This window comes from Siphateles boraxobius, unplaced genomic scaffold, assembly GCF_051911475.1.
Source record: "Siphateles boraxobius isolate OS27281-9 unplaced genomic scaffold, OSU_SipBor_1 77, whole genome shotgun sequence".
NCBI classification, from domain to species: Eukaryota; Metazoa; Chordata; class Actinopteri; order Cypriniformes; family Leuciscidae; genus Siphateles; species Siphateles boraxobius.
Window position 1 is genome coordinate 3,942,513 of NW_027509205.1, and position 27,169 is coordinate 3,969,681.

At 45.4% G+C, this 27,169-nt stretch overlaps 13 non-coding genes and 1 pseudogene across 13 annotated transcripts; all 14 read right to left on the reverse strand.

Moving 5' to 3' along the window:
* Positions 1–117: 117 nt before the first annotated feature.
* LOC143726972 (U1 spliceosomal RNA) lies at positions 118–281 on the reverse strand. Its single transcript, XR_013199193.1, has one exon. It is a non-coding gene; the product is annotated as a U1 spliceosomal RNA (small nuclear RNA).
* Positions 282–725: 444 nt separating this feature from the next.
* On the reverse strand, positions 726–916 carry LOC143727022 (U2 spliceosomal RNA). Its single transcript, XR_013199234.1, has one exon. It is a non-coding gene; the product is annotated as a U2 spliceosomal RNA (small nuclear RNA).
* A 1,129-nt stretch (positions 917–2,045) lies between these two features.
* Positions 2,046–2,209, reverse strand: LOC143726973 (U1 spliceosomal RNA). Its single transcript, XR_013199194.1, has one exon. It is a non-coding gene; the product is annotated as a U1 spliceosomal RNA (small nuclear RNA).
* A 444-nt stretch (positions 2,210–2,653) lies between these two features.
* On the reverse strand, positions 2,654–2,844 carry LOC143727023 (U2 spliceosomal RNA). Its single transcript, XR_013199235.1, has one exon. It is a non-coding gene; the product is annotated as a U2 spliceosomal RNA (small nuclear RNA).
* A 1,128-nt stretch (positions 2,845–3,972) lies between these two features.
* Positions 3,973–4,136, reverse strand: LOC143726579 (U1 spliceosomal RNA). The gene has a single exon (XR_013198821.1). It is a non-coding gene; the product is annotated as a U1 spliceosomal RNA (small nuclear RNA).
* A 445-nt stretch (positions 4,137–4,581) lies between these two features.
* On the reverse strand, positions 4,582–4,772 carry LOC143727024 (U2 spliceosomal RNA). Its single transcript, XR_013199236.1, has one exon. It is a non-coding gene; the product is annotated as a U2 spliceosomal RNA (small nuclear RNA).
* Positions 4,773–5,900: 1,128 nt separating this feature from the next.
* Positions 5,901–6,064, reverse strand: LOC143726580 (U1 spliceosomal RNA). The gene has a single exon (XR_013198822.1). It is a non-coding gene; the product is annotated as a U1 spliceosomal RNA (small nuclear RNA).
* A 445-nt stretch (positions 6,065–6,509) lies between these two features.
* Positions 6,510–6,700, reverse strand: LOC143727025 (U2 spliceosomal RNA). The gene has a single exon (XR_013199237.1). It is a non-coding gene; the product is annotated as a U2 spliceosomal RNA (small nuclear RNA).
* Positions 6,701–7,828: 1,128 nt separating this feature from the next.
* On the reverse strand, positions 7,829–7,992 carry LOC143726581 (U1 spliceosomal RNA). Its single transcript, XR_013198823.1, has one exon. It is a non-coding gene; the product is annotated as a U1 spliceosomal RNA (small nuclear RNA).
* A 444-nt stretch (positions 7,993–8,436) lies between these two features.
* Positions 8,437–8,608, reverse strand: LOC143727478 (U2 spliceosomal RNA; annotated as a pseudogene).
* Positions 8,609–15,299: 6,691 nt separating this feature from the next.
* On the reverse strand, positions 15,300–15,463 carry LOC143726582 (U1 spliceosomal RNA). The gene has a single exon (XR_013198824.1). It is a non-coding gene; the product is annotated as a U1 spliceosomal RNA (small nuclear RNA).
* A 444-nt stretch (positions 15,464–15,907) lies between these two features.
* Positions 15,908–16,093, reverse strand: LOC143727379 (U2 spliceosomal RNA). The gene has a single exon (XR_013199474.1). It is a non-coding gene; the product is annotated as a U2 spliceosomal RNA (small nuclear RNA).
* A 6,654-nt stretch (positions 16,094–22,747) lies between these two features.
* Positions 22,748–22,911, reverse strand: LOC143726583 (U1 spliceosomal RNA). The gene has a single exon (XR_013198825.1). It is a non-coding gene; the product is annotated as a U1 spliceosomal RNA (small nuclear RNA).
* Positions 22,912–23,355: 444 nt separating this feature from the next.
* On the reverse strand, positions 23,356–23,541 carry LOC143727381 (U2 spliceosomal RNA). Its single transcript, XR_013199475.1, has one exon. It is a non-coding gene; the product is annotated as a U2 spliceosomal RNA (small nuclear RNA).
* Between the last annotated feature and the right edge of the window lie 3,628 nt (positions 23,542–27,169).

Here is a 27,169-nt window from a genome sequence, read left to right on the forward strand (position 1 = left end):
GGTTTAGAGTTTTACATCTCTCGATCAACCACTGCAGTTCAGTTCTCTGGACTTCCTAGGTCGTTAACTACCAGAAGAAGAGGAACTCGAACAATCTGCTCTTTTAACCAGTGTGTCCAGGGGAGAGCGCGAACGGAGTCCCCCACTACCATAAATTATGCAGTCGAGATTCCCACATTTGGGGAATTCGCAGGGGTCAGCACAACCGGAGTGCAATGGCCGAGCCTCGCCCTGGGTGAACCACCTTCCTGATCATGGTGTCTCCCCTGCCAGGTAAGTATGAATTCCCAGGCCTCCCGTCAGAGGCACGCTGTCCCTCTCCGCAATCCTCACCAACGGTCGGACAATCAAACACACACCTGATTCGACTCATCAGCTCATTCGTAAAAACTCCAAGAGATAAGAGAGAGACATCAAAAATCTGCAGCGTCGGGCTCTTTTGCTGTTGTTGTTGTGGATGATGTTGTTTTCATGCTCCGGATCCATGAGCCAAAAATCAATTTCACACGCGGTCACCGGATAGTGGACGAATCAGATGTTACACGAGATCAGAACAGAGTTGTTGTTTTTTTTCCCGTTTTTTTCCCTCTCACACCACCATTACCTGTATAGCATATGATCACCTACAACACCTTTAAAGCACCCATACACAGCAATATACGTTACTTCCATTAACACCTGCTGCCACACAAGACTAAAACATCTCTTTCATTGAACGCAGTTTTGGGGGGTGCACCGTTCCCAGAAGTACTGCAATACCGGGTCGATGCGTGGAGTGGACGGAGCAAGCCCCTGTTCCATCTCCCAGTTCCAAAAATCAATTTAATATATGGTGCCCGGGTAGGGCACGTATCAGATATTAAACTGATAAGAACAGATACTACACTTGATCTTAGCCAAAAGGCCGAGAAGCGATGACACAATGACGCAGAGGCGGGGGAGCCGTCAAAGGCCACGCCCACCTGGGCCGTGGCGAGAGGGTCTAAAGGTCGCCAACAAACAAGCTCAGCTCACAGCAAACAAGCTCAGCTTGACTGTTGACACCGAAAATGGATCACAGCAGAGCGCACAACACGACACTTTGGAGTGCAACCTGGGATTTTGGACCAACAAACATTCTGCCCTAAAAGTGAGCGGGCAGACCAAAGCGTACGTCGTAGAGACTTGAAACTCTTGAGGGATGGTAGTACCCGCCCGGTCTACAACATCACCAAGGCTCGGCCCAATCGGCCCCAAGGTGGCGCTGCAGCGATCAGAAGTACGAAATGCCTCGTAACTCCTGAACCGTCCGTCGCAGACCCAAGTGTCTTACATCACCGGAATCCTTGGCTCGGGCCGAACAAGACGCAGGCCTCGGATTCGATGGTTGCGCTGGCGAGATTTTCGGGTATTTGGGATTTTGTGAAAAAGCTACTTTTGCACACTAGTCCTAGGTCTTTCGCCCGATCTGACCCAAACCGGTGCAGAAAGATTCCCTGGAGTCTGATTGCCGACAGCGATGGGGAAAAAAGTCGGAATTTCGATTCACGTTGGCGACGGGACGCCAAAACGTTGGGAGTGGGCGAGGCGGGCTTTACTTAAATGGCCATAACTCTCCAACGGAATGAGACAATTACACCCAAGTCGGTACACCTGTGCACGGGCTCAGCCTGTGCTCAGGTGAAAAGGGATGTGGCGACTGGCCACTTGGTGGCGCTGTAAACAGTAAAAACAACAACATGAATACGGCCATAGGCGACTGTATGTCAGGTGATTTTTCACACATGCACAAGGTATTCATACCACATGATAGAACTCCTCATTCGGAACAACTTTGCTTCTAGGACCACTGCTGCCAATCAAAGCGCTGGTTGAATAATGGAGATTATTTGAAGAATGAAGGAAAAAAAAAAACTAAAAAACAGCCCTACTTTTGCAGACTGGTCCTAGGTTTAGAGTTTTACATCTCTCGATCAACCACTGCAGTTCAGTTCTCTGGACTTCCTAGGTCGTTAACTACCAGAAGAAGAGGAACTCGAACAATCTGCTCTTTTAACCAGTGTGTCCAGGGGAGAGCGCGAACGGAGTCCCCCACTACCATAAATTATGCAGTCGAGATTCCCACATTTGGGGAATTCGCAGGGGTCAGCACAACCGGAGTGCAATGGCCGAGCCTCGCCCTGGGTGAACCACCTTCCTGATCATGGTGTCTCCCCTGCCAGGTAAGTATGAATTCCCAGGCCTCCCGTCAGAGGCACGCTGTCCCTCTCCGCAATCCTCACCAACGGTCGGACAATCAAACACACACCTGATTCGACTCATCAGCTCATTCGTAAAAACTCCAAGAGATAAGAGAGAGACATCAAAAATCTGCAGCGTCGGGCTCTTTTGCTGTTGTTGTTGTGGATGATGTTGTTTTCATGCTCCGGATCCATGAGCCAAAAATCAATTTCACACGCGGTCACCGGATAGTGGACGAATCAGATGTTACACGAGATCAGAACAGAGTTGTTGTTTTTTTTCCCGTTTTTTTCCCTCTCACACCACCATTACCTGTATAGCATATGATCACCTACAACACCTTTAAAGCACCCATACACAGCAATATACGTTACTTCCATTAACACCTGCTGCCACACAAGACTAAAACATCTCTTTCATTGAACGCAGTTTTGGGGGGTGCACCGTTCCCAGAAGTACTGCAATACCGGGTCGATGCGTGGAGTGGACGGAGCAAGCCCCTGTTCCATCTCCCAGTTCCAAAAATCAATTTAATATATGGTGCCCGGGTAGGGCACGTATCAGATATTAAACTGATAAGAACAGATACTACACTTGATCTTAGCCAAAAGGCCGAGAAGCGATGACACAATGACGCAGAGGCGGGGGAGCCGTCAAAGGCCACGCCCACCTGGGCCGTGGCGAGAGGGTCTAAAGGTCGCCAACAAACAAGCTCAGCTCACAGCAAACAAGCTCAGCTTGACTGTTGACACCGAAAATGGATCACAGCAGAGCGCACAACACGACACTTTGGAGTGCAACCTGGGATTTTGGACCAACAAACATTCTGCCCTAAAAGTGAGCGGGCAGACCAAAGCGTACGTCGTAGAGACTTGAAACTCTTGAGGGATGGTAGTACCCGCCCGGTCTACAACATCACCAAGGCTCGGCCCAATCGGCCCCAAGGTGGCGCTGCAGCGATCAGAAGTACGAAATGCCTCGTAACTCCTGAACCGTCCGTCGCAGACCCAAGTGTCTTACATCACCGGAATCCTTGGCTCGGGCCGAACAAGACGCAGGCCTCGGATTCGATGGTTGCGCTGGCGAGATTTTCGGGTATTTGGGATTTTGTGAAAAAGCTACTTTTGCACACTAGTCCTAGGTCTTTCGCCCGATCTGACCCAAACCGGTGCAGAAAGATTCCCTGGAGTCTGATTGCCGACAGCGATGGGGAAAAAAGTCGGAATTTCGATTCACGTTGGCGACGGGACGCCAAAACGTTGGGAGTGGGCGAGGCGGGCTTTACTTAAATGGCCATAACTCTCCAACGGAATGAGACAATTACACCCAAGTCGGTACACCTGTGCACGGGCTCAGCCTGTGCTCAGGTGAAAAGGGATGTGGCGACTGGCCACTTGGTGGCGCTGTAAACAGTAAAAACAACAACATGAATACGGCCATAGGCGACTGTATGTCAGGTGATTTTTCACACATGCACAAGGTATTCATACCACATGATAGAACTCCTCATTCGGAACAACTTTGCTTCTAGGACCACTGCTGCCAATCAAAGCGCTGGTTGAATAATGGAGATTATTTGAAGAATGAAGGAAAAAAAAAACTAAAAAACAGCCCTACTTTTGCAGACTGGTCCTAGGTTGAGAGTTTTACATCTCTCGATCAACCACTGCAGTTCAGTTCTCTGGACTTCCTAGGTCGTTAACTACAAGAAGAAGAGGAACTCGAACAATCTGCTCTATTAACCAGTGTGTCCAGGGGAGAGCGCGAACGCAGTCCCCCACTACCATAAATTATGCAGTCGAGATTCCCACATTTGGGGAATTCGCAGGGGTCAGCACAACCGGAGTGCAATGGCCGAGCCTCGCCCTGGGTGAACCACCTTCCTGATCATGGTGTCTCCCCTGCCAGGTAAGTATGAATTCCCAGGCCTCCCGTCAGAGGGACGCTGTCCCTCTCCGCAATCCTCACCAACGGTCGGACAATCAAACACACACCTGATTCGACTCATCAGCTCATTCGTAAAAACTCCAAGAGATAAGAGAGAGACATCAAAAATCTGCAGCGTCGGGCTCTTTTGCTGTTGTTGTTGTGGATGATGTTGTTTTCATGCTCCGGATCCATGAGCCAAAAATCAATTTCACACGCGGTCACCGGATAGTGGACGAATCAGATGTTACACGAGATCAGAACAGAGTTGTTGTTTTTTTTTCCCGTTTTTTTCCCTCTCACACCACCATTACCTGTATAGCATATGATCACCTACAACACCTTTAAAGCACCCATACACAGCAATATACGTTACTTCCATTAACACCTGCTGCCACACAAGACTAAAACATCTCTTTCATTGAACGCAGTTTTGGGGGGTGCACCGTTCCCAGAAGTACTGCAATACCGGGTCGATGCGTGGAGTGGACGGAGCAAGCCCCTGTTCCATCTCCCAGTTCCAAAAATCAATTTAATATATGGTGCCCGGGTAGGGCACGTATCAGATATTAAACTGATAAGAACAGATACTACACTTGATCTTAGCCAAAAGGCCGAGAAGCGATGACACAATGACGCAGAGGCGGGGGAGCCGTCAAAGGCCACGCCCACCTGGGCCGTGGCGAGAGGGTCTAAAGGTCGCCAACAAACAAGCTCAGCTCACAGCAAACAAGCTCAGCTTGACTGTTGACACCGAAAATGGATCACAGCAGAGCGCACAACACGACACTTTGGAGTGCAACCTGGGATTTTGGACCAACAAACATTCTGCCCTAAAAGTGAGCGGGCAGACCAAAGCGTACGTCGTAGAGACTTGAAACTCTTGAGGGATGGTAGTACCCGTCCGGTCTACAACATCACCAAGGCTCGGCCCAATCGGCCCCAAGGTGGCGCTGCAGCGATCAGAAGTACGAAATGCCTCGTAACTCCTGAACCGTCCGTCGCAGACCCAAGTGTCTTACATCACCGGAATCCTTGGCTCGGGCCGAACAAGACGCAGGCCTCGGATTCGATGGTTGCGCTGGCGAGATTTTCGGGTATTTGGGATTTTGTGAAAAAGCTACTTTTGCACACTAGTCCTAGGTCTTTCGCCCGATCTGACCCAAACCGGTGCAGAAAGATTCCCTGGAGTCTGATTGCCGACAGCGATGGGGAAAAAAGTCGGAATTTCGATTCACGTTGGCGACGGGACGCCAAAACGTTGGGAGTGGGCGAGGCGGGCTTTACTTAAATGGCCATAACTCTCCAACGGAATGAGACAATTACACCCAAGTCGGTACACCTGTGCACGGGCTCAGCCTGTGCTCAGGTGAAAAGGGATGTGGCGACTGGCCACTTGGTGGCGCTGTAAACAGTAAAAACAACAACATGAATACGGCCATAGGCGACTGTATGTCAGGTGATTTTTCACACATGCACAAGGTATTCATACCACATGATAGAACTCCTCATTCGGAACAACTTTGCTTCTAGGACCACTGCTGCCAATCAAAGCGCTGGTTGAATAATGGAGATTATTTGAAGAATGAAGGAAAAAAAAAACTAAAAAACAGCCCTACTTTTGCAGACTGGTCCTAGGTTGAGAGTTTTACATCTCTCGATCAACCACTGCAGTTCAGTTCTCTGGACTTCCTAGGTCGTTAACTACAAGAAGAAGAGGAACTCGAACAATCTGCTCTTTTAACCAGTGTGTCCAGGGGAGAGCGCGAACGCAGTCCCCCACTACCATAAATTATGCAGTCGAGATTCCCACATTTGGGGAATTCGCAGGGGTCAGCACAACCGGAGTGCAATGGCCGAGCCTCGCCCTGGGTGAACCACCTTCCTGATCATGGTGTCTCCCCTGCCAGGTAAGTATGAATTCCCAGGCCTCCCGTCAGAGGGACGCTGTCCCTCTCCGCAATCCTCACCAACGGTCGGACAATCAAACACACACCTGATTCGACTCATCAGCTCATTCGTAAAAACTCCAAGAGATAAGAGAGAGACATCAAAAATCTGCAGCGTCGGGCTCTTTTGCTGTTGTTGTTGTGGATGATGTTGTTTTCATGCTCCGGATCCATGAGCCAAAAATCAATTTCACACGCGGTCACCGGATAGTGGACGAATCAGATGTTACACGAGATCAGAACAGAGTTGTTGTTTTTTTTTCCCGTTTTTTTCCCTCTCACACCACCATTACCTGTATAGCATATGATCACCTACAACACCTTTAAAGCACCCATACACAGCAATATACGTTACTTCCATTAACACCTGCTGCCACACAAGACTAAAACATCTCTTTCATTGAACGCAGTTTTGGGGGGTGCACCGTTCCCAGAAGTACTGCAATACCGGGTCGATGCGTGGAGTGGACGGAGCAAGCCCCTGTTCCATCTCCCAGTTCCAAAAATCAATTTAATATATGGTGCCCGGGTAGGGCACGTATCAGATATTAAACTGATAAGAACAGATACTACACTTGATCTTAGCCAAAAGGCCGAGAAGCGATGACACAATGACGCAGAGGCGGGGGAGCCGTCAAAGGCCACGCCCACCTGGGCCGTGGCGAGAGGGTCTAAAGGTCGCCAACAAACAAGCTCAGCTCACAGCAAACAAGCTCAGCTTGACTGTTGACACCGAAAATGGATCACAGCAGAGCGCACAACACGACACTTTGGAGTGCAACCTGGGATTTTGGACCAACAAACATTCTGCCCTAAAAGTGAGCGGGCAGACCAAAGCGTACGTCGTAGAGACTTGAAACTCTTGAGGGATGGTAGTACCCGTCCGGTCTACAACATCACCAAGGCTCGGCCCAATCGGCCCCAAGGTGGCGCTGCAGCGATCAGAAGTACGAAATGCCTCGTAACTCCTGAACCGTCCGTCGCAGACCCAAGTGTCTTACATCACCGGAATCCTTGGCTCGGGCCGAACAAGACGCAGGCCTCGGATTCGATGGTTGCGCTGGCGAGATTTTCGGGTATTTGGGATTTTGTGAAAAAGCTACTTTTGGACACTAGTCCTAGGTCTTTCGCCCGATCTGACCCAAACCGGTGCAGAAAGATTCCCTGGAGTCTGATTGCCGACAGCGATGGGGAAAAAAGTCGGAATTTCGATTCACGTTGGCGACGGGACGCCAAAACGTTGGGAGTGGGCGAGGCGGGCTTTACTTAAATGGCCATAACTCTCCAACGGAATGAGACAATTACACCCAAGTCGGTACACCTGTGCACGGGCTCAGCCTGTGCTCAGGTGAAAAGGGATGTGGCGACTGGCCACTTGGTGGCGCTGTAAACAGTAAAAACAACAACATGAATACGGCCATAGGCGACTGTATGTCAGGTGATTTTTCACACATGCACAAGGTATTCATACCACATGATAGAACTCCTCATTCGGAACAACTTTGCTTCTAGGACCACTGCTGCCAATCAAAGCGCTGGTTGAATAATGGAGATTATTTGAAGAATGAAGGAAAAAAAAAACTAAAAAACAGCCCTACTTTTGCAGACTGGTCCTAGGTTGAGAGTTTTACATCTCTCGATCAACCACTGCAGTTCAGTTCTCTGGACTTCCTAGGTCGTTAACTACCAGAAGAAGAGGAACTCGAACAATCTGCTCTTTTAACCAGTGTGTCCAGGGGAGAGCGCGAACGCAGTCCCCCACTACCATAAATTATGCAGTCGAGATTCCCACATTTGGGGAATTCGCAGGGGTCAGCACAACCGGAGTGCAATGGCCGAGCCTCGCCCTGGGTGAACCACCTTCCTGATCATGGTGTCTCCCCTGCCAGGTAAGTATGAATTCCCAGGCCTCCCGTCAGAGGGACGCTGTCCCTCTCCGCAATCCTCACCAACGGTCGGACAATCAAACACACACCTGATTCGACTCATCAGCTCATTCGTAAAAACTCCAAGAGATAAGAGAGAGACATCAAAAATCTGCAGCGTCGGGCTCTTTTGCTGTTGTTGTTGTGGATGATGTTGATTTCATGCTCCGGATCCATGAGCCAAAAATCAATTTCACACGCGGTCACCGGATAGTGGACGAATCAGATGTTACACGAGATCAGAACAGAGTTGTTGTTTTTTTTCCCGTTTTTTTCCCTCTCACACCACCATTACCTGTATAGCATATGATCACCTACAACACCTTTAAAGCACCCATACACAGCAATATACGTTACTTCCATTAACACCTGCTGCCACACAAGACTAAAACATCTCTTTCATTGAACGCAGTTTTGGGGGGTGCACCGTTCCCAGAAGTACTGCAATACCGGGTCGATGCGTGGAGTGGACGGAGCAAGCCCCTGTTCCATCTCCCAGTTCCAAAAATCAATTTAATATATGGTGCCCGGGTAGGACACGTATCAGATATTAAACTGATAAGAACAGATTTTTTTTTTTTGACATATTTTTATTGTGCCATTTCATTCATTTATACATCATATCATTTTTACAGAATGTTCACATGCTTTTTTGTTCTTTGTTCTTTTGTTTTTGAAGCGATAAAACAGTTCCATTTGCCCATGTACATATATATATATATATATATATATATATATATATATATATATATATATATATACATACACATACACACACATATATATATAAATACATACACGTATACATATATACATATAAAGTACATATACTTTTTTTAAGTAAAAGAAAAGCATTCTGTTAAAAATAAAAAATTAAGTAAGGTATGATTAAAAAAGGTAATAAATAGAATAAATATACAGATAAAACAATAAAAAAAAAAAAAAAAAAAAAAACAGAGTTTAAAAGCTCTCTCTTCCATTGTACAGGAGTGGGTATGTCCTTATAACCATTTTAAACCTCCACTCAGCTCTTCAGAACCAGTCCCAAGGACCCAACCCTTCTGGGCCCGGAGGAGATCCTCTTGAACCGAGGCGCCGCTGCTCCACCTAAGATGTTGGGGGGCATCTACGGGCAGTCAGGGCTCGTGGCTATGGGGACCTTTTCCTGTGAAGCTCTGACCCCCACATCCGAATGGCGACATGCGGTGTAATCCTGCAGCCTTGACTTAGCCAGCTGGATGGTGGCGTGGAGGGACACCTGCATGCGCTTCCCTACCAGTAGGTTTCTGGAGGTCCAAATGGCGTCTTTGATACAGAGGATGGTGAGCCATAGCTTTGATGGTGTTTTAGCTGGTGTTTCATCTTGGCTCACCCCTCCTCTCCCCATAGGGTAGTCTGGGACCCCCCCTACTGGCAGGTACGGGAATTGCTGGGGGCCAGCTGTTGCCCACAGGTCCCTCACAGAACTGCACTCCCAGAGGGCGTGCCTCACGGTCTCGGGCGCGCCACACCCGGGCCGCGGGCAGATGGGATTCTCTGACATGCCTCGGGAGTGCATCACGGCCCTGACCGGGAGGATCTCATGGGCAGCCATCCAAGCCAGGTCTCGGTGTCGGTTATGAAGAGCTGAGTGGGATACATTTCGCCAAACCTTTTGGGCTTCACCTAGAGTGAGCCCGCGCACTGGACACACTTGTTCCCGTTCCTGCACAAGGGAGAGGATAGAGCGGTGGTTGGTTAAAACAGTCACTCTTTCTTTTTCCAAATTAAAATTCTTTAAAAACTTTTTTATATGAGTGTATGCAGGGGGTTGGTCAAATGCAAGTGGTGTTGTCAAGTCTGTTGGTAAAATATTGATGGATCTTAAAAAAGACCCCACCCAGAACCGGGCCATGGCTGCTGTTTTGTCTTGTCTGGATGGGGTCAGGGCATACTTTAGGTGTAATGCAGTGTATTTGGCTCCTAAAAACAAGTGAGGGTCCGGTACGCCTTTTCCTCCATTTTTTGGTGCTTTCTTCATAATTCCTCTTTTTAGCCTCTCCCACTTGGACCCCCACAGGAAATAAAACATGGACCGGTCCAGAGATACAAGAAAGAATCTAGGGGGGAAAAAAACAGAACATAACAATAAGAACAGTGGTAAAATCACCGCTTTTAGAATTAAAACCTTCCCTTCAACTGTCAGCTGTCTCAGTCCCCAGAACCCCAATTTTTTCCTCACTTTTCCCATCACATCATGCCAATTTCCACTCCCTCCCCCGTCTCTGTCAAATTTTATGCCCAGTATTTTTAAGTCTGTCTTTTTAATAGTGATGTCCAGTCCAACAGTCTTGCTAGGTTCCCATGGGCCATAGAACTGTGCCTGGGTCTTTTCTCTGTTCAGTCTAGCTCCAGACGCTTTCCCAAACCAGTCTGTCAAGTCCATGGTCCTCTGTATTGATAAAACGTCAGTGCATAAAAGGTTAACATCATCCATATATAAAACAGTCTTTGCAGTCAGTCCTCCGGTCCCGGGTATGGTCAGTCCCGTTATCCACTTGTCCGTTCTCAAGACCTGCGCTAGGGGTTCGATGCAAGCCACATACAGGAGAGGAGATAACGGACAGCCCTGACGGACACCGCTGCGTATATCTATCGCTTTTGAAAGGTTCCCATTAACTAGGATTCTGCTGGTTATGTCCCTGTACAGCAATCCCACCCAAGCTAAGAATCTCCCAGGAAAGCCCATTTTCCCCAATACTTGAAACAAGTAATGGTGCGAGACTCTGTCAAATGCTTTTTCAAAATCTAGGTTTAAAACTATCAGCCGAATATTTCTGTCTCTCGCATAACAGATGGCATCTCTTATCAGTACGAGGCTGTCCGTGATCTTTCTCCCAGGGACGGCGCAGGCTTGATCCGGGTTGATCAATTCTGCTAAAACTCTTGACATTCGTGTTGATAAAAGTTTACTAAAAAGTTTACAGTCAAAGTTTAAAAGGGTTATAGGACGCCAGTTTTTTAAATCTGTCTTGTCGTCTTTTTTGTGTAAAAGTGTCATTATACCCATTCTAAAACTGTCTGGAAGTCGGTCGAGGTTATCAAAGTCATTAAAAACAGCCAGTAAGTCTTGTCTTAAAATGTCCCAAAAGGTCAGATAAAATTCTAGAGGGAGTCCGTCATCTCCAGGGGATTTCCCCTTTTTAAAATTTTTTAAGCTTTTGTCCATCTCAAGGAGGTTAAAATCATTTGTCAGACCTGCACTATCTTTTACAGTTTTCTCTATAAAGGTTAGTGTTTCATTTAAAATACCATCATCAATTACCTTTTTTCCATAGAGTTCCTCATAAAAACTTTCTACTACTGTTAAAATACCATTTGTGTCTGTCATCATTTCTCTTTCTTTGTTTCTCAATTTCACCATTGCTCCACCTCTATTAAGTATTTTCTTAAAAAAGTATCGTGTACATTTCTCTCCCTGCTCTATTTCCTTTTCTTTACTTCTCAGAATAATTCCTCTACTTTTAACTTCTGCCAATTCAGACATTTCCTTTTTGACGTCTTTTATTTCATCCTTAAAGTCGAACCCCTGATTAAAAAGATGAAAGTAGCGTTGTAGCCTCTTTTGCAGTCCCACCATTTGTCTATATTCTTTTCCTTTTTTCTTTTTCCCTGCCCATCTAAAAAAAGTCTTGGTCTTTCCCTTCACCATCTCCCACCACTGTGCTCTTGAATCATAGAAGTCTTGTAGGGTCTGCCAATTGCTGTACTGCTCCCTGTATTCTTTTACTATCTCTAGGTCTTCCAACAGGGAGCAGTTTAGCTTCCACAGACCTCTACCTGTTGTCAAACCGGGAGGAAGTGATAGGGTGCAAGATAGCATAGTGTGATCAGAAAAGAAAAGTGGGGTTAATCTGGCATCCAATAAAGACCAGTCTCTGGTAAAAATATAATCAATGCGGGAAGCTCTGGTGCCATCACCACTGAACCAGGTGTGGCCCACATTGTTGGGATGCATGGATTTGAAAACGTCAGTCAGTCTAAAATCTTTTATTATATTTTGCAGTAAAACTGTAGTCTTGTCCTTTTTAAAATCCTCCCCTGCCCCTTTCCTATCTTTCCTCTGTAAAACACAATTAAAATCTCCTGCGAAAATTAAAGGAGTCTTTCCTAGTAAGTGGGACTGCATATCTATTAAAAGGCTGTATCTGTCATTTTTTTCTGTGTTCCCGTAAAAGTTTAAAACATTAAAATCCCTCCCTAAAAAAGTCAAATTGGCTAAAAGGGCCCGTCCGTCTCTTAATATTGTGCTCCCTTTCACCAATATTTGTGTGTTTTTTATCAGGATGGCTACTCCGTCTGCTTTATTTTGATTTGAACCACTCCATAAGGAGGGTCCTTGCTGCCATTGGTCTTCCCACTTCTTGTAGTCTTTTAAAAAGGGTAAGGCACATTCCTGTAGTAAAAAGACATCAGAGGGTTGTGTACTTAAAAAATTTAAAACTGTTTGTGCTCTCATTTGTGACATCACACTTCTCACGTTTAAAGTGGAGATAGTGATGGTCGTGAGCATTAAAATGAGTATAAAAGAAGACAGATACAACATTTTAAAAAATTTAAAAACAACTATCCATTAAAAAACAGATTTCCTTGTAAAACAAACTCTTCCTGCGTTCCCACCAAAGGGGAGGCAGGGGAATGAGTTTCTTTCCCTTCTGAATCACAGGGTGAGCTCCTGGGTGTGGATGATTTCAGCTCAATCGATAAGAAAGAAATCTCATTTGCTGTATGACTTGGGAATAATCTATTCAGGTCGTCTGACGAGGAGGAGTCAGAGAATCTTCCTATTTTATCTTTATCGGTTTCTTTCAAGAGAGGGGAATGTGCCGCTCTCTTTTTATTTATCGATTGAGCACAGGGGAGTTGCTCACTTAATTGACTTTTTGTTTGTAACTCGTCTGTATCCTCCCCTGCATTTTCACTTACCTCTGTGTTGTCTTCATCTGTCCCTTCCATTTGATCTTCCTCACCTTGTTTTACTTCACTCCTTTGCTCCACCCCTTCGTTACCTCTGTCATCTGCTTTCTCTCCACCAATCACAGGGTTTGGCGGGAGATTTGAATCTGGCTCCGCCTCCTCGTTATCCTGTTGCACTCTCTCCTCAACCGCCATTTTGTGTGCTTTAACTTTGTTGGCAAACGATTTGGGGCAATCTCTGTAGAGATGGGAAAAGTCTCCACAAAGATTACACCTTCTGCCATTGGGACATTCGTCAAAAGAGTGTCCAATTTCTCTACACTTGTTACAAAAGACTTTCTGGCATGCTTCAACAAGGTGCCCCAACTCCCCACATCGCCGGCAGAGTTTGGGCATCCCCTGATAGTGGATGTAGCCCCTGTTTTCTCCCAGAACTATCATTTGTGGCAAATGCCTCAGACCTTGGAAGCCCTGGGGGTCTTCCCATTGCTTAATGGGGACCCTCCAGGCACAATTCCAAATACCGTCTTCATCATAAACCTTCATAGCCTGGCCCCTCACAGTGCAAAATCTTCCCAACCATGTACAAACATCTTCTCCATTTACAGTCTCATTGAACATCCTAACAATAACCACTTTTTGTGTGTTATCAGTTAGTTTCTCCACTTTAAACATGGAGAACTGGGTCTTATGTGTGTCAAAGAGTTGCCAGAAGTCATTTAACAGTGCTGCATTCTTAAAACTCACATCAAAGCCTTTGTTAAAAGGCAGGGTCAGAATGCAATTCAAATCCACGGGGGTAAACCCTAAACATTTCTGCATCAGTTTCCTAGAAAAATCTAGTCTGGACATTTCCAACTTCTTTCCATCTTTTTCTAAAAAACTAAAACGCACGCTGTGGTGCCTCCGCACGCCGGCACGGGCAGCCGACATGTTGGAGGCACCAACAGCCTAAAAATAAACAATAAAATAAAATACAAATAAATAATAATTCAATTAACAATAAATAAATAAATAGATAAAAAATCTTACCTTAATACAGTACAGAAGTAAAAGCAACTGGATCAATGTACCTCCTAAAAGTTGTATGGCTCAGGATACAGGGTGATCTTGAGCCTAGAAACCTCCAAGAGGCGATCGCTGTCTCAACCAGTGACCAGACACTTGATCTTAGCCAAAAGGCCGAGAAGCGATGACACAATGACGCAGAGGCGGGGGAGCCGTCAAAGGCCACGCCCACCTGGGCCGTGGCGAGAGGGTCTAAAGGTCGCCAACAAACAAGCTCAGCTCACAGCAAACAAGCTCAGCTTGACTGTTGACACCGAAAATGGATCACAGCAGAGCGCACAACACGACACTTTGGAGTGCAACCTGGGATTTTGGACCAACAAACATTCTGCCCTAAAAGTGAGCGGGCAGACCAAAGCGTACGTCGTAGAGACTTGAAACTCTTGAGGGATGGTAGTACCCGCCCGGTCTACAACATCACCAAGGCTCGGCCCAATCGGCCCCAAGGTGGCGCTGCAGCGATCAGAAGTACGAAATGCCTCGTAACTCCTGAACCGTCCGTCGCAGACCCAAGTGTCTTACATCACCGGAATCCTTGGCTCGGGCCGAACAAGACGCAGGCCTCGGATTCGATGGCTGCGCTGGCGAGATTTTCGGGTATTTGGGATTTTGTGAAAAAGCTACTTTTGCACACTAGTCCTAGGTCTTTCGCCCGATCTGACCCAAACCGGTGCAGAAAGATTCCCTGGAGTCTGATTGCCGACAGCGATGGGGAAAAAAGTCGGAATTTCGATTCACGTTGGCGACGGGACGCCAAAACGTTGGGAGTGGGCGAGGCGGGCTTTACTTAAATGGCCATAACTCTCCAACGGAATGAGACAATTACACCCAAGTCGGTACACCTGTGCACGGGCTCAGCCTGTGCTCAGGTGAAAAGGGATGTGGCGACTGGCCACTTGGTGGCGCTGTAAACAGTAAAAACAACAACATGAATACGGCCATAGGCGACTGTATGTCAGGTGATTTTTCACACATGCACAAGGTATTCATACCACATGATAGAACTCCTCATTCGGAACAACTTTGCTTCTAGGACCACTGCTGCCAATCAAAGCGCTGGTTGAATAATGGAGATTATTTGAAGAATGAAGGAAAAAAAAAACCTAAAAAACAGCCCTACTTTTGCAGACTGGTCCTAGGTTTAGAGTTTTACATCTCTCGATCAACCACTGCAGTTCAGTTCTCTGGACTTCCTAGGTCGTTAACTACCAGAAGAAGAGGAACTCGAACAATCTGCTCTTTTAACCAGTGTGTCCAGGGGAGAGCGCGAACGCAGTCCCCCACTACCATAAATTATGCAGTCGAGATTCCCACATTTGGGGAATTCGCAGGGGTCAGCACAACCGGAGTGCAATGGCCGAGCCTCGCCCTGGGTGAACCACCTTCCTGATCATGGTGTCTCCCCTGCCAGGTAAGTATGAATTCCCAGGCCTCCCGTCAGAGGGACGCTGTCCCTCTCCGCAATCCTCACCAACGGTCGGACAATCAAACACACACCTGATTCGACTCATCAGCTCATTCGTAAAAACTCCAAGAGATAAGAGAGAGACATCAAAAATCTGCAGCGTCGGGCTCTTTTGCTGTTGTTGTTGTGGATGATGTTGTTTTCATGCTCCGGATCCATGAGCCAAAAATCAATTTCACACGCGGTCACCGGATAGTGGACGAATCAGATGTTACACGAGATCAGAACAGAGTTGTTGTTTTTTTTCCCGTTTTTTTCCCTCTCACACCACCATTACCTGTATAGCATATGATCACCTACAACACCTTTAAAGCACCCATACACAGCAATATACGTTACTTCCATTAACACCTGCTGCCACACAAGACTAAAACATCTCTTTCATTGAACGCAGTTTTGGGGGGTGCACCGTTCCCAGAAGTACTGCAATACCGGGTCGATGCGTGGAGTGGACGGAGCAAGCCCCTGTTCCATCTCCCAGTTCCAAAAATCAATTTAATATATGGTGCCCGGGTAGGGCACGTATCAGATATTAAACTGATAAGAACAGATTTTTTTCTTTTGACATATTTTTATTGTGCCATTTCATTCATTTATACATCATATCATTTTTACAGAATGTTCACATGCTTTTTTGTTCTTTGTTCTTTTGTTTTTGAAGCGATAAAACAGTTCCATTTGCCCATGTACATATATATATATATATATATATATATACATACACATACACACACATATATATATAAATACATACACGTATACATATATACATATACAGTACATATACTTTTTTTAAGTAAAAGAAAAGCATTCTGTTAAAAATAAAAAATTAAGTAAGGTATGAATAAAAAAGGTAATAAATAGAATAAATATACAGATAAAACAATAAAAAAAAAAAAATAAAAAAAAAAAACAGAGTTTAAAAGCTCTCTCTTCCATTGTACAGGAGTGGGTATGTCCTTATAACCATTTTAAACCTCCACTCAGCTCTTCAGAACCAGTCCCAAGGACCCAACCCTTCTGGGCCCGGAGGAGATCCTCTTGAACCGAGGCGCCGCTGCTCCACCTAAGATGTTGGGGGGCATCTACGGGCAGTCAGGGCTCGTGGCTATGGGGACCTTTTCCTGTGAAGCTCTGACCCCCACATCCGAATGGCGACATGCGGTGTAATCCTGCAGCCTTGACTTAGCCAGCTGGATGGTGGCGTGGAGGGACACCTGCATGCGCTTCCCTACCAGTAGGTTTCTGGAGGTCCAAATGGCGTCTTTGATACAGAGGATGGTGAGCCATAGCTTTGATGGTGTTTTAGCTGGTGTTTCATCTTGGCTCACCCCTCCTCTCCCCATAGGGTAGTCTGGGACCCCCCCTACTGGCAGGTACGGGAATTGCTGGGGGCCAGCTGTTGCCCACAGGTCCCTCACAGAACTGCACTCCCAGAGGGCGTGCCTCACGGTCTCGGGCGCGCCACACCCGGGCCGCGGGCAGATGGGATTCTCTGACATGCCTCGGGAGTGCATCACGGCCCTGACCGGGAGGATCTCATGGGCAGCCATCCAAGCCAGGTCTCGGTGTCGGTTATGAAGAGCTGAGTGGGATACATTTCGCCAAACCTTTTGGGCTTCACCTAGAGTGAGCCCGCGCACTGGACACACTTGTTCCCGTTCCTGCACAAGGGAGAGGATAGAGCGGTGGTTGGTTAAAACAGTCACTCTTTCTTTTTCCAAATTAAAATTCTTTAAAAACTTTTTTATATGAGTGTATGCAGGGGGTTGGTCAAATGCAAGTGGTGTTGTCAAGTCTGTTGGTAAAATATTGATGGATCTTAAAAAAGACCCCACCCAGAACCGGGCCATGGCTGCTGTTTTGTCTTGTCTGGATGGGGTCAGGGCATACTTTAGGTGTAGTGCAGTGTATTTGGCTCCTAAAAACAAGTGAGGGTCCGGTACGCCTTTTCCTCCATTTTTTGGTGCTTTCTTCATAATTCCTCTTTTTAGCCTCTCCCACTTGGACCCCCACAGGAAATAAAACATGGACCGGTCCAGAGATACAAGAAAGAATCTAGGGGGGAAAAAAACAGAACATAACAATAAGAACAGTGGTAAAATCACCGCTTTTAGAATTAAAACCTTCCCTTCAACTGTCAGCTGTCTCAGTCCCCAGAACCCCAATTTTTTCCTCACTTTTCCCATCACATCATGCCAATTTCCACTCCCTCCCCCGTCTCTGTCAAATTTTATGCCCAGTATTTTTAAGTCTGTCTTTTTAATAGTGATGTCCAGTCCAACAGTCTTGCTAGGTTCCCATGGGCCATAGAACTGTGCCTGGGTCTTTTCTCTGTTCAGTCTAGCTCCAGACGCTTTCCCAAACCAGTCTGTCAAGTCCATGGTCCTCTGTATTGATAAAACGTCAGTGCATAAAAGGTTAACATCATCCATATATAAAACAGTCTTTGCAGTCAGTCCTCCGGTCCCGGGTATGGTCAGTCCCGTTATCCACTTGTCCGTTCTCAAGACCTGCGCTAGGGGTTCGATGCAAGCCACATACAGGAGAGGAGATAACGGACAGCCCTGACGGACACCGCTGCGTATATCTATCGCTTTTGAAAGGTTCCCATTAACTAGGATTCTGCTGGTTATGTCCCTGTACAGCAATCCCACCCAAGCTAAGAATCTCCCAGGAAAGCCCATTTTCCCCAATACTTGAAACAAGTAATGGTGCGAGACTCTGTCAAATGCTTTTTCAAAATCTAGGTTTAAAACTATCAGCCGAATATTTCTGTCTCTCGCATAACAGATGGCATCTCTTATCAGTACGAGGCTGTCCGTGATCTTTCTCCCAGGGACGGCGCAGGCTTGATCCGGGTTGATCAATTCTGCTAAAACTCTTGACATTCGTGTTGATAAAAGTTTACTAAAAAGTTTACAGTCAAAGTTTAAAAGGGTTATAGGACGCCAGTTTTTTAAATCTGTCTTGTCGTCTTTTTTGTGTAAAAGTGTCATTATACCCATTCTAAAACTGTCTGGAAGTCGGTCGAGGTTATCAAAGTCATTAAAAACAGCCAGTAAGTCTTGTCTTAAAATGTCCCAAAAGGTCAGATAAAATTCTAGAGGGAGTCCGTCATCTCCAGGGGATTTCCCCTTTTTAAAATTTTTTAAGCTTTTGTCCATCTCAAGGAGGTTAAAATCATTTGTCAGACCTGCACTATCTTTTACAGTTTTCTCTATAAAGGTTAGTGTTTCATTTAAAATACCATCATCAATTACCTTTTTTCCATAGAGTTCCTCATAAAAACTTTCTACTACTGTTAAAATACCATTTGTGTCTGTCATCATTTCTCTTTCTTTGTTTCTCAATTTCACCATTGCTCCACCTCTATTAAGTATTTTCTTAAAAAAGTATCGTGTACATTTCTCTCCCTGCTCTATTTCCTTTTCTTTACTTCTCAGAATAATTCCTCTACTTTTAACTTCTGCCAATTCAGACATTTCCTTTTTGACGTCTTTTATTTCATCCTTAAAGTCGAACCCCTGATTAAAAAGATGAAAGTAGCGTTGTAGCCTCTTTTGCAGTCCCACCATTTGTCTATATTCTTTTCCTTTTTTCTTTTTCCCTGCCCATCTAAAAAAAGTCTTGGTCTTTCCCTTCACCATCTCCCACCACTGTGCTCTTGAATCATAGAAGTCTTGTAGGGTCTGCCAATTGCTGTACTGCTCCCTGTATTCTTTTACTATCTCTAGGTCTTCCAACAGGGAGCAGTTTAGCTTCCACAGACCTCTACCTGTTGTCAAACCGGGAGGAAGTGATAGGGTGCAAGATAGCATAGTGTGATCAGAAAAGAAAAGTGGGGTTAATCTGGCATCCAATAAAGACCAGTCTCTGGTAAAAATATAATCAATGCGGGAAGCTCTGGTGCCATCACCACTGAACCAGGTGTGGCCCACATTGTTGGGATGCATGGATTTGAAAACGTCAGTCAGTCTAAAATCTTTTATTATATTTTGCAGTAAAACTGTAGTCTTGTCCTTTTTAAAATCCTCCCCTGCCCCTTTCCTATCTTTCCTCTGTAAAACACAATTAAAATCTCCTGCGAAAATTAAAGGAGTCTTTCCTAGTAAGTGGGACTGCATATCTATTAAAAGGCTGTATCTGTCATTTTTTTCTGTGTTCCCGTAAAAGTTTAAAACATTAAAATCCCTCCCTAAAAAAGTCAAATTGGCTAAAAGGGCCCGTCCGTCTCTTAATATTGTGCTCCCTTTCACCAATATTTGTGTGTTTTTTATCAGGATGGCTACTCCGTCTGCTTTATTTTGATTTGAACCACTCCATAAGGAGGGTCCTTGCTGCCATTGGTCTTCCCACTTCTTGTAGTCTTTTAAAAAGGGTAAGGCACATTCCTGTAGTAAAAAGACATCAGAGGGTTGTGTACTTAAAAAATTTAAAACTGTTTGTGCTCTCATTTGTGACATCACACTTCTCACGTTTAAAGTGGAGATAGTGATGGTCGTGAGCATTAAAATGAGTATAAAAGAAGACAGATACAACATTTTAAAAAATTTAAAAACAACTATCCATTAAAAAACAGATTTCCTTGTAAAACAAACTCTTCCTGCGTTCCCACCAAAGGGGAGGCAGGGGAATGAGTTTCTTTCCCTTCTGAATCACAGGGTGAGCTCCTGGGTGTGGATGATTTCAGCTCAATCGATAAGAAAGAAATCTCATTTGCTGTATGACTTGGGAATAATCTATTCAGGTCGTCTGACGAGGAGGAGTCAGAGAATCTTCCTATTTTATCTTTATCGGTTTCTTTCAAGAGAGGGGAATGTGCCGCTCTCTTTTTATTTATCGATTGAGCACAGGGGAGTTGCTCACTTAATTGACTTTTTGTTTGTAACTCGTCTGTATCCTCCCCTGCATTTTCACTTACCTCTGTGTTGTCTTCATCTGTCCCTTCCATTTGATCTTCCTCACCTTGTTTTACTTCACTCCTTTGCTCCACCCCTTCGTTACCTCTGTCATCTGCTTTCTCTCCACCAATCACAGGGTTTGGCGGGAGATTTGAATCTGGCTCCGCCTCCTCGTTATCCTGTTGCACTCTCTCCTCAACCGCCATTTTGTGTGCTTTAACTTTGTTGGCAAACGATTTGGGGCAATCTCTGTAGAGATGGGAAAAGTCTCCACAAAGATTACACCTTCTGCCATTGGGACATTCGTCAAAAGAGTGTCCAATTTCTCTACACTTGTTACAAAAGACTTTCTGGCATGCTTCAACAAGGTGCCCCAACTCCCCACATCGCCGGCAGAGTTTGGGCATCCCCTGATAGTGGATGTAGCCCCTGTTTTCTCCCAGAACTATCATTTGTGGCAAATGCCTCAGACCTTGGAAGCCCTGGGGGTCTTCCCATTGCTTAATGGGGACCCTCCAGGCACAATTCCAAATACCGTCTTCATCATAAACCTTCATAGCCTGGCCCCTCACAGTGCAAAATCTTCCCAACCATGTACAAACATCTTCTCCATTTACAGTCTCATTGAACATCCTAACAATAACCACTTTTTGTGTGTTATCAGTTAGTTTCTCCACTTTAAACATGGAGAACTGGGTCTTATGTGTGTCAAAGAGTTGCCAGAAGTCATTTAACAGTGCTGCATTCTTAAAACTCACATCAAAGCCTTTGTTAAAAGGCAGGGTCAGAATGCAATTCAAATCCACGGGGGTAAACCCTAAACATTTCTGCATCAGTTTCCTAGAAAAATCTAGTCTGGACATTTCCAACTTCTTTCCATCTTTTTCTAAAAAACTAAAACGCACGCTGTGGTGCCTCCGCACGCCGGCACGGGCAGCCGACATGTTGGAGGCACCAACAGCCTAAAAATAAACAATAAAATAAAATACAAATAAATAATAATTCAATTATCAATAAATAAATAAATAGATAAAAAATCTTACCTTAATACAGTACAGAAGTAAAAGCAACTGGATCAATGTACCTCCTAAAAGTTGTATGGCTCAGGATACAGGGTGATCTTGAGCCAAGAAACCTCCAAGAGGCGATCGCTGTCTCAACCAGTGACCAGACACTTGATCTTAGCCAAAAGGCCGAGAAGCGATGACACAATGACGCAGAGGCGGGGGAGCCGTCAAAGGCCACGCCCACCTGGGCCGTGGCGAGAGGGTCTAAAGGTCGCCAACAAACAAGCTCAGCTCACAGCAAACAAGCTCAGCTTGACTGTTGACACCGAAAATGGATCACAGCAGAGCGCACAACACGACACTTTGGAGTGCAACCTGGGATTTTGGACCAACAAACATTCTGCCCTAAAAGTGAGCGGGCAGACCAAAGCGTACGTCGTAGAGACTTGAAACTCTTGAGGGATGGTAGTACCCGCCCGGTCTACAACATCACCAAGGCTCGGCCCAATCGGCCCCAAGGTGGCGCTGCAGCGATCAGAAGTACGAAATGCCTCGTAACTCCTGAACCGTCCGTCGCAGACCCAAGTGTCTTACATCACCGGAATCCTTGGCTCGGGCCGAACAAGACGCAGGCCTCGGATTCGATGGCTGCGCTGGCGAGATTTTCGGGTATTTGGGATTTTGTGAAAAAGCTACTTTTGCACACTAGTCCTAGGTCTTTCGCCCGATCTGACCCAAACCGGTGCAGAAAGATTCCCTGGAGTCTGATTGCCGACAGCGATGGGGAAAAAAGTCGGAATTTCGATTCACGTTGGCGACGGGACGCCAAAACGTTGGGAGTGGGCGAGGCGGGCTTTACTTAAATGGCCATAACTCTCCAACGGAATGAGACAATTACACCCAAGTCGGTACACCTGTGCACGGGCTCAGCCTGTGCTCAGGTGAAAAGGGATGTGGCGACTGGCCACTTGGTGGCGCTGTAAACAGTAAAAACAACAACATGAATACGGCCATAGGCGACTGTATGTCAGGTGATTTTTCACACATGCACAAGGTATTCATACCACATGATAGAACTCCTCATTCGGAACAACTTTGCTTCTAGGACCACTGCTGCCAATCAAAGCGCTGGTTGAATAATGGAGATTATTTGAAGAATGAAGGAAAAAAAAAAACTAAAAAACAGCCCTACTTTTGCAGACTGGTCCTAGGTTTAGAGTTTTACATCTCTCGATCAACCACTGCAGTTCAGTTCTCTGGACTTCCTAGGTCGTTAACTACCAGAAGAAGAGGAACTCGAACAATCTGCTCTTTTAACCAGTGTGTCCAGGGGAGAGCGCGAACGCAGTCCCCCACTACCATAAATTATGCAGTCGAGATTCCCACATTTGGGGAATTCGCAGGGGTCAGCACAACCGGAGTGCAATGGCCGAGCCTCGCCCTGGGTGAACCACCTTCCTGATCATGGTGTCTCCCCTGCCAGGTAAGTATGAATTCCCAGGCCTCCCGTCAGAGGGACGCTGTCCCTCTCCGCAATCCTCACCAACGGTCGGACAATCAAACACACACCTGATTCGACTCATCAGCTCATTCGTAAAAACTCCAAGAGATAAGAGAGAGACATCAAAAATCTGCAGCGTCGGGCTCTTTTGCTGTTGTTGTTGTGGATGATGTTGTTTTCATGCTCCGGATCCATGAGCCAAAAATCAATTTCACACGCGGTCACCGGATAGTGGACGAATCAGATGTTACACGAGATCAGAACAGAGTTGTTGTTTTTTTTCCCGTTTTTTTCCCTCTCACACCACCATTACCTGTATAGCATATGATCACCTACAACACCTTTAAAGCACCCATACACAGCAATATACGTTACTTCCATTAACACCTGCTGCCACACAAGACTAAAACATCTCTTTCATTGAACGCAGTTTTGGGGGGTGCACCGTTCCCAGAAGTACTGCAATACCGGGTCGATGCGTGGAGTGGACGGAGCAAGCCCCTGTTCCATCTCCCAGTTCCAAAAATCAATTTAATATATGGTGCCCGGGTAGGGCACGTATCAGATATTAAACTGATAAGAACAGATTTTTTTCTTTTGACATATTTTTATTGTGCCATTTCATTCATTTATACATCATATCATTTTTACAGAATGTTCACATGCTTTTTTGTTCTTTGTTCTTTTGTTTTTGAAGCGATAAAACAGTTCCATTTGCCCATGTACATATATATATATATATATATACATACACATACACACACATATATATATAAATACATACACGTATACATATATACATATACAGTACATATACTTTTTTTAAGTAAAAGAAAAGCATTCTGTTAAAAATAAAAAATTAAGTAAGGTATGAATAAAAAAGGTAATAAATAGAATAAATATACAGATAAAACAATAAAAAAAAAAAATAAAAAAAAAAAAACAGAGTTTAAAAGCTCTCTCTTCCATTGTACAGGAGTGGGTATGTCCTTATAACCATTTTAAACCTCCACTCAGCTCTTCAGAACCAGTCCCAAGGACCCAACCCTTCTGGGCCCGGAGGAGATCCTCTTGAACCGAGGCGCCGCTGCTCCACCTAAGATGTTGGGGGGCATCTACGGGCAGTCAGGGCTCGTGGCTATGGGGACCTTTTCCTGTGAAGCTCTGACCCCCACATCCGAATGGCGACATGCGGTGTAATCCTGCAGCCTTGACTTAGCCAGCTGGATGGTGGCGTGGAGGGACACCTGCATGCGCTTCCCTACCAGTAGGTTTCTGGAGGTCCAAATGGCGTCTTTGATACAGAGGATGGTGAGCCATAGCTTTGATGGTGTTTTAGCTGGTGTTTCATCTTGGCTCACCCCTCCTCTCCCCATAGGGTAGTCTGGGACCCCCCCTACTGGCAGGTACGGGAATTGCTGGGAGCCAGCTGTTGCCCACAGGTCCCTCACAGCACTGCACTCCCAGAGGGCGTGCCTCACGGTCTCGGGCGCGCCACACCCGGGCCGCGGGCAGATGGGATTCTCTGACATGCCTCGGGAGTGCATCACGGCCCTGACCGGGAGGATCTCATGGGCAGCCATCCAAGCCAGGTCTCGGTGTCGGTTATGAAGAGCTGAGTGGGATACATTTCGCCAAACCTTTTGGGCTTCACCTAGAGTGAGCCCGCGCACTGGACACACTTGTTCCCGTTCCTGCACAAGGGAGAGGATAGAGCGGTGGTTGGTTAAAACAGTCACTCTTTCTTTTTCCAAATTAAAATTCTTTAAAAACTTTTTTATATGAGTGTATGCAGGGGGTTGGTCAAATGCAAGTGGTGTTGTCAAGTCTGTTGGTAAAATATTGATGGATCTTAAAAAAGACCCCACCCAGAACCGGGCCATGGCTGCTGTTTTGTCTTGTCTGGATGGGGTCAGGGCATACTTTAGGTGTAGTGCAGTGTATTTGGCTCCTAAAAACAAGTGAGGGTCCGGTACGCCTTTTCCTCCATTTTTTGGTGCTTTCTTCATAATTCCTCTTTTTAGCCTCTCCCACTTGGACCCCCACAGGAAATAAAACATGGACCGGTCCAGAGATACAAGAAAGAATCTAGGGGGGAAAAAAACAGAACATAACAATAAGAACAGTGGTAAAATCACCGCTTTTAGAATTAAAACCTTCCCTTCAACTGTCAGCTGTCTCAGTCCCCAGAACCCCAATTTTTTCCTCACTTTTCCCATCACATCATGCCAATTTCCACTCCCTCCCCCGTCTCTGTCAAATTTTATGCCCAGTATTTTTAAGTCTGTCTTTTTAATAGTGATGTCCAGTCCAACAGTCTTGCTAGGTTCCCATGGGCCATAGAACTGTGCCTGGGTCTTTTCTCTGTTCAGTCTAGCTCCAGACGCTTTCCCAAACCAGTCTGTCAAGTCCATGGTCCTCTGTATTGATAAAACGTCAGTGCATAAAAGGTTAACATCATCCATATATAAAACAGTCTTTGCAGTCAGTCCTCCGGTCCCGGGTATGGTCAGTCCCGTTATCCACTTGTCCGTTCTCAAGACCTGCGCTAGGGGTTCGATGCAAGCCACATACAGGAGAGGAGATAACGGACAGCCCTGACGGACACCGCTGCGTATATCTATCGCTTTTGAAAGGTTCCCATTAACTAGGATTCTGCTGGTTATGTCCCTGTACAGCAATCCCACCCAAGCTAAGAATCTCCCAGGAAAGCCCATTTTCCCCAATACTTGAAACAAGTAATGGTGCGAGACTCTGTCAAATGCTTTTTCAAAATCTAGGTTTAAAACTATCAGCCGAATATTTCTGTCTCTCGCATAACAGATGGCATCTCTTATCAGTACGAGGCTGTCCGTGATCTTTCTCCCAGGGACGGCGCAGGCTTGATCCGGGTTGATCAATTCTGCTAAAACTCTTGACATTCGTGTTGATAAAAGTTTACTAAAAAGTTTACAGTCAAAGTTTAAAAGGGTTATAGGACGCCAGTTTTTTAAATCTGTCTTGTCGTCTTTTTTGTGTAAAAGTGTCATTATACCCATTCTAAAACTGTCTGGAAGTCGGTCGAGGTTATCAAAGTCATTAAAAACAGCCAGTAAGTCTTGTCTTAAAATGTCCCAAAAGGTCAGATAAAATTCTAGAGGGAGTCCGTCATCTCCAGGGGATTTCCCCTTTTTTTTAAAAAATTTTTAAGCTTTTGTCCATCTCAAGGAGGTTAAAATCATTTGTCAGACCTGCACTATCTTTTACAGTTTTCTCTATAAAGGTTAGTGTTTCATTTAAAATACCATCATCAATTACCTTTTTTCCATAGAGTTCCTCATAAAAACTTTCTACTACTGTTAAAATACCATTTGTGTCTGTCATCATTTCTCTTTCTTTGTTTCTCAATTTCACCATTGCTCCACCTCTATTAAGTATTTTCTTAAAAAAGTATCGTGTACATTTCTCTCCCTGCTCTATTTCCTTTTCTTTACTTCTCAGAATAATTCCTCTACTTTTAACTTCTGCCAATTCAGACATTTCCTTTTTGACGTCTTTTATTTCATCCTTAAAGTCGAACCCCTGATTAAAAAGATGAAAGTAGCGTTGTAGCCTCTTTTGCAGTCCCACCATTTGTCTATATTCTTTTCCTTTTTTCTTTTTCCCTGCCCATCTAAAAAAAGTCTTGGTCTTTCCCTTCACCATCTCCCACCACTGTGCTCTTGAATCATAGAAGTCTTGTAGGGTCTGCCAATTGCTGTACTGCTCCCTGTATTCTTTTACTATCTCCAGGTCTTCCAACAGGGAGCAGTTTAGCTTCCACAGACCTCTACCTGTTGTCAAACCGGGAGGAAGTGATAGGGTGCAAGATAGCATAGTGTGATCAGAAAAGAAAAGTGGGGTTAATCTGGCATCCAATAAAGACCAGTCTCTGGTAAAAATATAATCAATGCGGGAAGCTCTGGTGCCATCACCACTGAACCAGGTGTGGCCCACATTGTTGGGATGCATGGATTTGAAAACGTCAGTCAGTCTAAAATCTTTTATTATATTTTGCAGTAAAACTGTAGTCTTGTCCTTTTTAAAATCCTCCCCTGCCCCTTTCCTATCTTTCCTCTGTAAAACACAATTAAAATCTCCTGCGAAAATTAAAGGAGTCTTTCCTAGTAAGTGGGACTGCATATCTATTAAAAGGCTGTATCTGTCATTTTTTTCTGTGTTCCCGTAAAAGTTTAAAACATTAAAATCCCTCCCTAAAAAAGTCAAATT